Source organism: Carassius auratus, chromosome 5, assembly GCF_003368295.1.
Source record: "Carassius auratus strain Wakin chromosome 5, ASM336829v1, whole genome shotgun sequence".
In the NCBI taxonomy this organism is placed as follows: domain Eukaryota; kingdom Metazoa; phylum Chordata; class Actinopteri; order Cypriniformes; family Cyprinidae; genus Carassius; species Carassius auratus.
Window position 1 is genome coordinate 6,821,029 of NC_039247.1, and position 12,600 is coordinate 6,833,628.

The window sequence follows — 12,600 nt, forward strand, 5'->3', positions numbered from 1 at the left end:
CTAATTTCTTTGTCTGTTTGGGTGCTTGTTTAAATCTAACTATCATTATCCTGTAGTAAATATGGCACTCTATTTCTAACTACTGTGGCTAAAGAGCCTCTTGTTTAGAACAAGTTTATGAATAAGAAAATGGGTGTTTAAGGGGGGTCTTAAACTCATCTGTAACTTGGTAAGAGCATTCATTCATGGACACATGGCAAGCATGCCATTTCAAAGAACTCAAAGCAGACATAACAAACAAGCAAAAGCTTAAAGGATCGTGGCATTTAATTTGAACTCTTAGCTCCTTATGGAGAGCATTAGAGCTCTGGCGCTATCTCCTGCTTGCCTCTTTATACTTAAATAAGGTAGATTTAACATCAGTAATGCTCTGAGATTTACAGGTGTACGGTACACTAGCTATCCTCCTCGAGGAGGATAGCTGAGGACTGAAAGGATGTTCAACTTTCAGAGAAACAGGAGACAGAGCCTCTTTCCCAACTGTAAACTAGCAACCTCTGAGTCAACAGACGACACTGCTCCGTTCGCTAAACAGTGTTTGTTAAAACAGTGGAGCTCTTTAGGCGAACTACAGACGGATATCTATGAAATCTTTGGTGATGATGAGGAGGTTGAGATGCATTCGGAACCAACACTGTGGTTTGCAAACGCATCACCCAGCAGGAATTGCATGCTTAACCTCAACGTTGGTGGAAAGTCCTACTGTATCACCTACAAAATGGCAGCAAGATACCCACAGAGCAGAATTGGACGTCTTGCAACCTATACAGACCTCAACATGAAGTTGAAACTCTGTGACGACTACATTGTAAAGGACAATGAGTATTTCTTCGACCGAGATCCAGACGTCTTCAACAGCATCTTCAACTTCTACAGGACCGGCGTGCTGTGGATCAAGGATGAGCTTTGTCCGAGGAACTTCTTGGAAGAGATCAATTACTGGGGCGTTCGGATCAAATACTCGCAACGGTGCTGTCGGATCCTCCTTGAGGAGAAACATGATGAGTTGTGCGAACAGCTCAAGGTTCAGAAGGAACTGGAGGAGGAGGTGGAAATCGAAGAAAACGAGGACGCGTTTGATAACATGTTCCTAGGCAAGATGAGACGCTCGATTTGGAGCTTCATGGAGAAACCCGTTCTCCTCGATACCAGCTAAATTAATGGCGGTCGCCTCGAGTATGTTTGTGCTGGTGTCACTGGTTACCATGACTTTGACTACGGTAGACGAAATGGAGAACATGGCATCTGCTAACGAGTTTAGCGGAAAGACATATGGAGAGCTTGTAGAGACTCTGTGTATAACCTTCTTCACCTCCGAGTACCTATTGCGTCTAGTTTCAACCCCAGATATCGGTTGCTTTGTTAAGAGCATTCTGAACACGGTTGACCTCATGGCCATCCTGCCGCAGTTTCTCCAATTTGCTCTTGAAAGCATTGAGACCTTTGGTTCTAGGAAACAAACCGCTGACGTGGAGACTGTTGGTCAGGTGAGCAAGGTGGGACAAGTGTTACGAATCATGCGACTCATGCGTATTTTTCGTGTTCTGAAACTGGCGCGTCACTCAACGGGGCTCAGAGCGTTTGGCTTCACGTTGAGGCAGTGCTACCAGCAGGTGGGATGTCTCTTCCTCTTTATCGCCATGGGGATCTTCACATTCTCCGCCATGGTTTATACTGTTGAACACGACGTCCCTCAAACCAAATTCATCAGTATTCCACATTCTTGGTGGTGGGCATCTGTAAGTAAACTTTATTTCTATTTATCATGCAGATATGATATAATTGTGTTGAATTTAGTTGAATTGCTTACTCTCATGTCTTTTAAAACCAGAATTACTTTCTTTATTTCTGTGGAAAATAGAAAAGGAGATATTTAAAGAGTGGTGGGTTCTGGAAGTAAAATACCAATCATTTTCTCTGTAGGGGAATTGGTTTTGAAAGACTTACTGTGAGCTCCACGGTTGTTTAATTGACAGTGTATGCTAATGTTTAAGCGATCAGTATAGATTATTCCAAATTTTATCATTTCATTTTATATTACATATAATCATGTTTAAGAGTGGAATTCCTCATGGAAAACTACATTACCCATAATTCTGTAAATAAATCTCTAGCAATCAGAATCGTACCAAGCAAATTGTACCAAAAGAATTGGCCACTCATGAAGCATTGCGTTTGACATAATTAGGTCATGTATCCCTAAGCTCTAAAATTACTTAAGCATTTGTATGAATAATATGTATATTTAGCAATAGATATGTGACCCTCGACCACAAAACCAGTCTTAAGTGTAATTTTTTTATATTTATTTAAACTATAAACAATCTGAAAGCTGAATAAATAAGCTTTCCATTGATATATGGTTTGATCTGAATATTTGGTTGAGATACAACTATTTGAATATCTGGAGTCTGAGGGTGCAAAAAAATTTAAATACTGAGAAAATCGCCTTTAAATTTGTCCAAATTAAGTTATTAGCAATGCATATTACTAATCAAAAATTAAGTTTTGATATATTTACGGTAGGGAATGTACAAAATATCTTCATGGAACATGATCTTTAGTCAATATCCTAATGATTTTTTTGCATAAAAGAAACATTATAAATTTTGACCCATACATGTTTGATACAACGTCTCTAAACAAATTGCTCTTTTCCATAACAGTGAAAGTGAATGGGGAAGTTTCAAGTTTCTCTCACAAAGCTACTATACATCTTCAGAATTGCTTTACCACTTATGGTCTCCATGCACTTTCACATAAGGTTGGGTGAATGATGAGAGAATTATAATTTTATCACTTTACCAATATTTTCTCGTTCCAGGTTAGCATCTCTACTGTAGGATATGGTGACATGTATCCAGAGACCCTTTTGGGGCGGCTATTTGCCTTTGCCTGCATTTCCTTTGGGATCATTTTGAATGGCCTTCCTATCTCCATGCTCTTTAATAAGTTCTCTGATTACTATGCCAAACTGAAGTCTCATGAATATACTTCCAACATGAAGAACAGAGGGAAGGTTAACTTCATCCTGAGAGCCAAGAAGAAACTCACAGTGTGTGGCTGCATTGAAACTAATGACACTAATGTTTTGTAGAGACTAATGCAATCGATTGAATCTTGTCTGAATGAGATCAGTTTCTTAAAAGCCTCTTATGTAAAAGTGCCAACTGAAATTTTAAAACACAAGTAATAAATAACACAGATTTAAATTATCAAGTGGTACATACTTACAGTCTGTTATTCCTCACATCTTGTTCCTGGTGATTTATCAATTGTTTAGTTTTCATGACATGTATAATTCTTTGACAATAAAGTTATACTACAGCATTAAAGTAGCCTACATTTTAATGTTTGGACATCAAGTTTTTTCTTAATTTTTATCTCACATTTAGCCACAATACACTGATGTTAGCCTGCATTATCTTCACAGTTAACGTTCTACTGTACCTTACCTGGCCTTTTGAGTTTGACCTGACTGAACAAAAATAGAAGATTAATCTAATTTATAGAGTTCCCATGACGTGTGGATACTGAATTAACACTGTATTTAGCAACCAAAAACCCAGCGATTCGTTGTTTGTTATTTGTTTTTGAGACCATACAAGTCATTTTCAGTTCATTTTTCACAACACTTCTTGTTCCAAAGGTATGGAGTCAAATTAATGCCACATATATTTGCAAAAGAATTTAAGTTTTGAAAAAGAAAATGAAAGTATTCAGAAAGAAAACAATGTGCTTTTTGCAAACAAAAATAATGAATTGAAAAAGAAATGAAGTATTGTGAGAAAAAAGTTTTGCAAACAAAAATAAATAATTGCAAAAAAAAAAATGAAACAAAAGCAATGATTTTGTAACATATTTACCATAGCCAAAGCTACTAATTTATATGCAAAGCTGCTTTTATTTTAGTCAAGTGTGAGTTTGCGATACCTTTTTTTTCCTTTGTGCTTCACTCTTATGTGCATTACACTTTATGGCAATAGGTGTGTTCAACTTGAAGCGATGTTGCACAGACCATTTGTCATATGACATTAAATTTTTGTCATCGGCCTGAGAAGCAGATCACAACTGATCATGGCACCATTGTTGAGCAGAAGCATGTGAATGGATCATTTCCTTTTATTAAATCACGCAGAAACATGAAACCGAAAGGGAAAAAACAGTATTGCAAGCTCACGCTTGACTGAAGAGCTAAATAAAAGCAGCATTGCAAATAAATTATTAGCTATGACTAATTTATTTATGCAAAATTATACAGATTTCGCATGCTCACAAGAAACTTTTGCATGGTGCACAAGAAACCTTTGTGTACACACAAGAAAGTATCACATGCTCACGATAAAATCTCAGCCAATTAGATTTCACGGGCCATTTTCATCAGTTAGTTGTTCAAATCTGATTGGTTGATAACTTTTTTACAAGGTTTAGTCCATGTGTGAAAAGAATTAATTTCCAGCACACAGAACACAGTTTGAGTGCACACACAAGGACACTTTGAGTGAGAGAAGAGATTCATGTTAGCAATGGATACGTTGGAACTCTACTGATTGCGTCCTGTTGTACGCGTTCTCATACAGGCAAGTAAGGCATCTTCTTCTTCTTGCTTTATGGTGGATCGAAGATTTATAAGTGCATTACTGCCACCTATCACTCAAGTGGACCATTGATACTCTACCTACAATCTCAATTATTACTATCCCTTTAAAGGTGCTGTAGGGAACTTTTGTAAAAAAATATTTTTTACATATTTATTAAACCTGTCATTATGACCTGACAGTAGAATATGAGACAGATAATCTGTGAAAAAAATCAAGCTCCTCTGGCTCCTCCCAGTGTCCTATTGCCATTTGCAGAAAGTCATGCGCCCCCGGTAAAAAGCAACCAATCAGAGCTGCGGTCCGTAACTTTGTTTGTGTTCAAAATGTAGAAAAATGAACATAATAAGCGAGTACACCATGAATCCATTTTCCAAACCGTGTTTTTAGCTTGTCCTGAATCACTAGGGTACATCTATAATAAGTGTTTATATTCAGACTATTTTAGATTGCTTCGGGGGTACCGCGAAGGAGTAACCCAGTACCTTTGTGATTCTTCATAGACATAAACAGAGAGAAGTAGTTCCGGCTACAATGTTCTTCCCGCAAGACGCAAGCAGTTCTGTTTATTAACCGCTAGAGCGTCAAAAGTTCTCTACTGCAGTGTGTGCACACTCTCTGGGTGAGAGCAGTGTATATCTTAGAGGACGCGGCCGGTTTTGTGCCAGAGCAAAAGAAATCATATTCAACAGTGCGCTCTTCAAATTTGTCAGTAGAATACTAATGCTAATATAAAATACTTACACCAGAAATTGAAACTGCGTGTGGATGCAAAACCTTTTTCACGCTTACGTGAAAGTTTCTTGTGAGCATGCGATAGTTTCTCGTGTGCAGGTGTATTTTTGTGTACTGTTTTTTTTTTTTTGGAAAGGTCCCTTTAGGGGCTCCCTATTGCTTTCATTTATATTTTGCCATTATTTATTTTTGTTTGCAAAAAGCACATTTATATTTTCTCAATCCTTTCATTTTCTTTCCCAAAACATTATTTTCTTTTGCATTACTGAGATTCTTTTGCGAATATATAGTTTAAAATATTGACAATAAACTCCCAAGATGTTTTGTATCATAAACGAGGAAGAAACCTTAGTTGGGACCTGGGAGGGACATCCTAGATCAGTGGTTTAGACCTAAAAGAAACTTCCTGTAATACGTCCCCAGGCCTGTAGGGGCGCCACTGTGACGTCACTGAGCGCTGATAAGCGTCACTTCTTCTTCTCGTGGTGCTTACGCTTCTCTGACCTCTGCAGACCGAGCGCGGTCCTAAACGCAAGGAAATGTCTCCTCCAGTTCAAGTCTCACCGCTGATTAAGGTTTGTATTCATAAATCCATTATTCAGGATGTTTATGACTGATATTAAACGGAGAAAGGCGTCTCTTTCCCTCATTTCTGTCGTGCTTCTCTCCGAGGTCAGAGCGGACTGTGATGTGTTGACATGGCCTGCATGCTGAAAGTCAAGATATTTCTTAGATTTCTTGTTAATAAGACAGAATTATGGATATTAATTCGATTTATTTTGTCTTTCAGACAGCCAGATGGTCTGCATTGCTCGTTGGTATTCTCTACGGAAAGCGCAGATATGGTAAAAACAGAAAGTTCTTCTGAAATATTGTGACTGGTGTTCAAAAGACGTTCTGTGGACGTGTTAAAAAATATGTTCTAACAGACAATATTTTACACAAACACACACACTTTTTTTTGCAGGTGGCTTATGGAGGTCACATTGATTTGTTTAAAGGTTCATTAACACAACTATAAAGTGCATGTTTCTGTAGTAATGCACTACATATAATAATAGTGTATTTAATTTTTAGAGAAATTAAATGAAAGAAAATTCTTGGTTAAAATAAGGAAGATTGTTTCCACTATGGAACAAAAAGTAAAAAAAAAAAAAAAATGGCGCAACTTTTTTTTAACCTCAGAATTGCAAGAATGTATTTTTTATTATTATCATTTATTCCATGTCTGGAAAAAATAACAGTTTCCAGATGTAACCTCAGAATTCCAACGAAAAAAGTAATCTGTAATTACAATTTTTATTTTTTTTTTAATTCCATGGTGGAAAGAAGGTTCTAACTAAAAATGCTGCTATATCTGTTGTTGAAAGTCTCCAAAAAACAATCTATACTCAAAGACCTTGCATTTTAGTTAAAAGTTTTTTTCTTTTTGCTCCAGATAATCTGAAACCAATTGCGGAGGAGGAGAGGAGAATAGAAGAGGAAGAGAAGAAGGTACGAGAGGAGAAGGAACGCATTGCTAAGCAGCTAGCAGAAGGTGAGGTTTTCTCTTGACATTTAAATAGTTGACTCTTCTGCAAATTGATGAGTACTGACTCTAAATATTTTTATCCAACAGCTAATGAAGACACAATCTTGAAGTGAGCTGCTCTAAATGACATCTGTATAATTTCTGTTGTAAAGATCGTAGAGTAATGCTTGTGTTCTGCCACTTTGGTTTTACAGTGCCCTTATTACACCTTTCACTGTTTTCAAATAGATCATGTCCGATTAATGCCTCATTGTGTTAAATAATTACTGAATACATGAAAATGTGTATAAATTTCCTCCGATTGACTCAGTTTCTTCTTTCATTGAAGAATCTCTGATTATAATGCGATGCAGAAGATGTAAAGCTTGCAATGTAATGTTGAAAATACACTGAATCATAGTTCCACTTCGGTAAACATCCACACCAATATTTATTAATAAAAAGAAATCGGGATTAACAGTTTGTCATTTTGAATGTCCAGGTAGTTCAAAGTCTGATGGCAGCATTTAATATTACATTTTTACAAGGAAATACTGTAAATAAAATTTAAAGTTGTTGTTCAAAAATTCATCATCCAGTCCATTCATCTTTTTTTTTTTTTTTTTTTATCTCATATATACCTGTGGATTGTCCTGTTTGCATGATGAATACAAATATGGCAAACAGAGGCTGTGCAGACTTAAAATAGTTGTATAAATTATTGCAGCATCAGATAAACAGTCCAAAATTGTGTTCAGACAATTTGCATGTTGGCCAAACCAATGCACCCATTCACTGCAGAGGATCCATTGGTGAGCAAGGGATGTAATGCTACATTTCCCCAAATACATTCAGATAAAGAAACAAACTCCTCTACGTCCCAGGTGACCTGAGGATGAGTACGATTTCAGCAAATTGTCTTTTTTGGGCGAACTATTCCCTTGTAATTCTAGATCCAAAGAAACAAATAGTCAGTCACGTATATCCAAACCTCTGATTGGTAATGTAACCTTTTGGTGCAACATGCATCTAAAATGAGATGGCTGTAATGTTACTGCTATGTCATATTAGCACTAACCTGGTTGGGCCCTTCCTTAGACTGGGCACAAACATGTACAAGCAGCACTGAGGGGACAGAAAGGGTTGCCTTCAGTGTCAGAGAGCCATCGGATGGGACCGGAAGAGGCCCATCACTCTGGATCCTATAGCATACACATTAAAGATGTCATAATATGAAAAAAAATATTTTTCTAGTTGTTTTGTAGATACTCATTCAATCTATGTTGAACAAATGCAACAACTCATGATCTTATTAACATAGACACCCAGGGCCGTTGCAAGGGGGGTGCGAGTTAGAATTATGAAATCAAAATACAGAATTACTAAATATAAATTCAGAATTTGTTTGATATAAACTCTGAATTCTGAGAAATGTTAGAAATACAAAATATAAACTCAATTGCAAGATATAAATTCAGAATTCTGAGAAAAAGTTCAGAATTTTGAGAAAGTCCTAATTGTAAAATATAAATTAGCAATTTAGGGAAGAAGGTGCAAATACCTTTCTATTTTTTTATTTTTATTCAATCTAGGTCAGGACTCAATTAAATGTGATACACACTCACCTAAAGGATTATAAGGAACACCATACTAGTACTGTGTTTAACCCCCTTTCACCTTCAGAACTGCCTTAATTCTACGTGGCATTGATTCAACAAGGTGCTGAAAGCATTCTTTCAGTTCTTCTTTCAGTTAAGTACAAATTAATTACATGTGTCTATTTCATCCCTCAGCATGGTACAACAAAATTGTTGAGTTCTATTTAACATAATATGAACATAAAAAAGCTGCAATTACAGGGCTTGAGTTTGTGGTGCTCCCATGTCAGGGTCCCATGTGGTCTCAAGACACTTTTCAAAAGTTGGACAACTTTGACTATTATTAACTTGAGATGGCATCTTAAGAAATGCAGCACTCGTGGCAGGATGCATCAAAAAAAAAAAAAAAAGTCGTGGTGGTTCGGCTCATTCCGACAAAGCCAAGGCTGTATTTCCCTGCACACACATGAACAAATGCAGTCAGAACTTATGCAGCTTTGTGGTAAAGATCCAGATGATTAAACAAAATGTTCAAAAAAGGAAATGAACTAAGAAAAAATAATAGTATATGTAATCTTTTGCAAAATCATAATCTTAAAGAAATGTTCTTCTTTAGAAATGTTGGCCCATATTGATAGGAGAGCATCTTGCAGTTGATGGAGATTTGTTGGATGCACATCCAGGGCACAAAGCTCCGTTCCAGCACATCCCAAAGATGCTCTATTGGGTTGAGATCTGGTGACTGTTGGGGCCATTTTAGTTCAGTGAACTCATCGTCATGTTCAAGAAACCAATTTGAAATGATTCAAATTTTGTGACATGGTGCATTATCCTTCTGGAAGTAACCATCAGAGCATGGGTACATGGTGGTCATAAAGGGATGGACATGGTCAGAAAAAATGCTCAGGTAGGCCGTGGCATTTAAACAATGCCCAATTTGCACTAAGGGACCTAAAATCTGCCAAGAAAACATCCCCCACACCATTACAACACCACCACCAGCCTGACCAGTGGTAACAAGGCATGATGGATCCATGTTCTCATTCGGTTTACGTCTCAACAAAAATCCAGACCAGGCAACATTTTTCCAGTCTTCAACTTTCCAATTTTGGTGAGCGTGTGCAGATTGTAGTCTCTTTTTCCTATTTGTAATGGAGATGAGTGGTGGGGTCTTCTGCTGTTGTAGCCCATCCGCCTCAAGGTTGTGTGTGTTGTGGCTTCACAAATGCTTTGCTGCATACCTCGATTGTAACGAGTGGTTATTTCAGTCAAAGTTGCTCTTCTATCAGCTTGAATCAGTCGTCCCATTCTCCTCTGACCTCTAGCATCAACAAGGCATTTCCGCCCACAGGACTGCCGCATACTGGATGTTTTACCTTTTCACACCATTCTTTGTAAACCCTAGAAATGGTTGTGCGTGAAAATCCCAGTAACTGAGCAGATTGTGAAATACTCAGACCGGCCCGTCTGGCACCAACAACCATGCCACGCTCAAAATTGCTTAAATCACCTTTCTTTCCCATTCTGACATTCAGTTTGGAGTTCAGGAGATTGTCTTGACCAGGACCACTTCCCTAAATGCATTGAAGCAACTGCCATGTGATTGGTTGATTAGATAATTGCATTAATGAGAAATTGAACAGGTGTACCTAATAATCCTTTAGGTGAGTGTATTTGCATTTTATTATCACTATAACCCTCATGCACTCTGGAGAATAACAGGAGTCTTCCGGACCCCCGAGACTCAAGAGTGGACTCGCTGCACGAAGGCCCTCAGAGCGGCCTCATAATAGTTCATAAACCCCTGGACGAGTGGAGACAGACAAATACACATTCACAACATTGAGGCTGGTGGCTTGCCCGCAGCACAACTAATTCTTCCATGTGGTAACATTGAATTAAAACTGTCAGACACTTTCCTGTTTTGTCTGCACCACAAAAGTGTGTTTGAGAACACCATGTGCAGGAAGACAACACAAAAACATGGCATCTGCCAGCAACACAAGCACTACTATACAAATGGCAACGTTTTCACAGATGGACATGCAGTTATTAAAACAGCTTGTGTGGTTGTCTCCATCCAATCAGTGTTATTGATCTTATAAATATGCAAATCAGAATTAAAAACTAGCTACTATACCAGTCAGTTAGTTTTTAGTCTGCAAGGATGCAAAACAGTTAACATTTAAGATACGTTCTAGAATCTTATACTAGACAGTAATAGAATGTTACAAAAGGTTTCAATTTCAAATACATGCTGTTGTTTTGAACTTTCTATTCAAAATTTTTTTTTTTTTTACGTTTTCCAAAAGGATATTAAGCTGCACAACTTTTCAACACAAAAATAAAAATAAAAATACAGCAAATCAGTATATCAGAATGATTTCTGAAGGATCATGTGACACTGAAGACTGGAGTAATGATGCTGAAAATTCAGCTTTTTGATCACAAGAATCAAATACATTTTACAGTACACTATATACAAATAGAATATATATATATTTTTTTTTTGTAATAATAATTTCAGAGTGGTTTAACTGTATTTTTGATCAAATAAATGCAAACTTCACATTTAACACTTCCCCAAACTTCATATATACATGTTTGCCCAACATACAGACATAAACATGGACCCTAGTTCAGTTAAGTACAAATTAATTACATGTGTCTATTTCATCCCTCAGCATGGTACAACAAAATTGTTGAGTTCTATTTAACATAATATGAACATAAAAAAGCTGCAATTACAGGGCTTGAGTTTGTGGTGCTCCCATGTCAGGGTCCCATGGGGTCTCAAGACACTTTTCAAAAGTTGGACAACTTTGACTATTATTAACTTGAGATGGCATTTAAAAAATGCAGCACTTGTCGCAGGATGCATAAAAAAATAATAATAATAATAATAATTGTTGCTTTTAGTCGATATGGAAAAAAGTTATAAACAGAATCTGACTGTAAGATCAACGTTGAGCTGTTGGTGGTGCTGGATGGTTTGAGACCACTAATAAAATCAATTCAAATTGATTGAGAAAGATTGACAGGACTATGGCTCAGATTACAACAGATTATTTTTAGACTGTACCATTGACAAAGTGATGTTGTCAAAGACGTGGTGGTTCGGCTCATTCCGACAAAGCCGAGGCTGTATTTCCCTGCACACACATGAACAAATGCAGTCAGAACTTCTGCAGCTTTGTGGTAAAGATCCAGATTATTAAACAAAATGTTCAAAAAAGGAAATGAACTAAGAAAAAATAATCGTATATGTAATCTTTTGCAAAATCATAATCTTAAATAGCACTGAAAGGTCACACAACAATTTTTTACATTGATATATGTAAATGCATATTAATATTCATATTCACATCTGCAAATTGGAATGATTTTTGAAGTATCATGTGACAAGACTGGAGTAATGATGCTGAAATTCAGCTTTGCATCACAGGAATAAATTACATTTTAAAATATATTCAAATAGAAACTTATTTTAAATTATAATAATATTCCACAATATTACTGTATTTTTGATCATATAAATGCAGCCATTGTCAGCAATTTCTTTTAAAACACACACACACACGTAACACATTAAATAATATCTGGAAATAGCACTGCTTGCAATGTTTAACCACAATCAAAGAAAAACTGAGTGAGATGCATATGCATATTAATATCAATCTTGATATCTGAATAACATGTGCAAAGTATATTTTAATATTTCACATTTACCAGATAAAAGAAGAGAAAGAGTGTCTGTGGTAATATGGTGTAACTGAGTGCATCAGTGTGTGGCTTTGCTTGGCTGCAAAAACAAAAGACAAGAGTGCAAGTGATTTTTACTCACTAAAGCAATCACACAGACACTTGACACTTCCAGATGTCACTAATAAAACATTACCAGAGGCCACGGCTCAAATTTTTGATTTTGCTAATATTTTTTCCTGAAGAAAGACGCATAGTGATGAAAGCCAAAATATTTAATATCACAGATACATTTACTAAATAATCCACTCTTTTGTAGAGGGGGGTTTTCACCTGAGATTTAGAGCCATATTACAGGGGGTTAAAAATGACTTCAGAAAGGTGCCAGCATCATGATGTTATTTTTACTCAGAGATTGGTAGGTCTGTTAGGAAAATCAGTTGACTTTAGCAATCTT

The 12,600-nt window shown here is 36.7% G+C and overlaps 1 long non-coding RNA gene and 1 pseudogene across 1 annotated transcript; both read left to right on the forward strand.

Moving 5' to 3' along the window:
• The first annotated feature begins 394 nt into the window (after nt 1-394).
• On the forward strand, nt 395-3,322 carry LOC113072748 (potassium voltage-gated channel subfamily V member 2-like; annotated as a pseudogene).
• Nucleotides 3,323-5,761: 2,439 nt separating this feature from the next.
• LOC113072773 (uncharacterized) lies at nt 5,762-7,434 on the forward strand. Its single transcript, XR_003280338.1, has 4 exons — nt 5,762-5,908; nt 6,124-6,178; nt 6,772-6,870; nt 6,952-7,434. It is a non-coding gene; the product is annotated as an uncharacterized LOC113072773 (long non-coding RNA).
• The last annotated feature ends 5,166 nt before the right edge of the window (nt 7,435-12,600 follow it).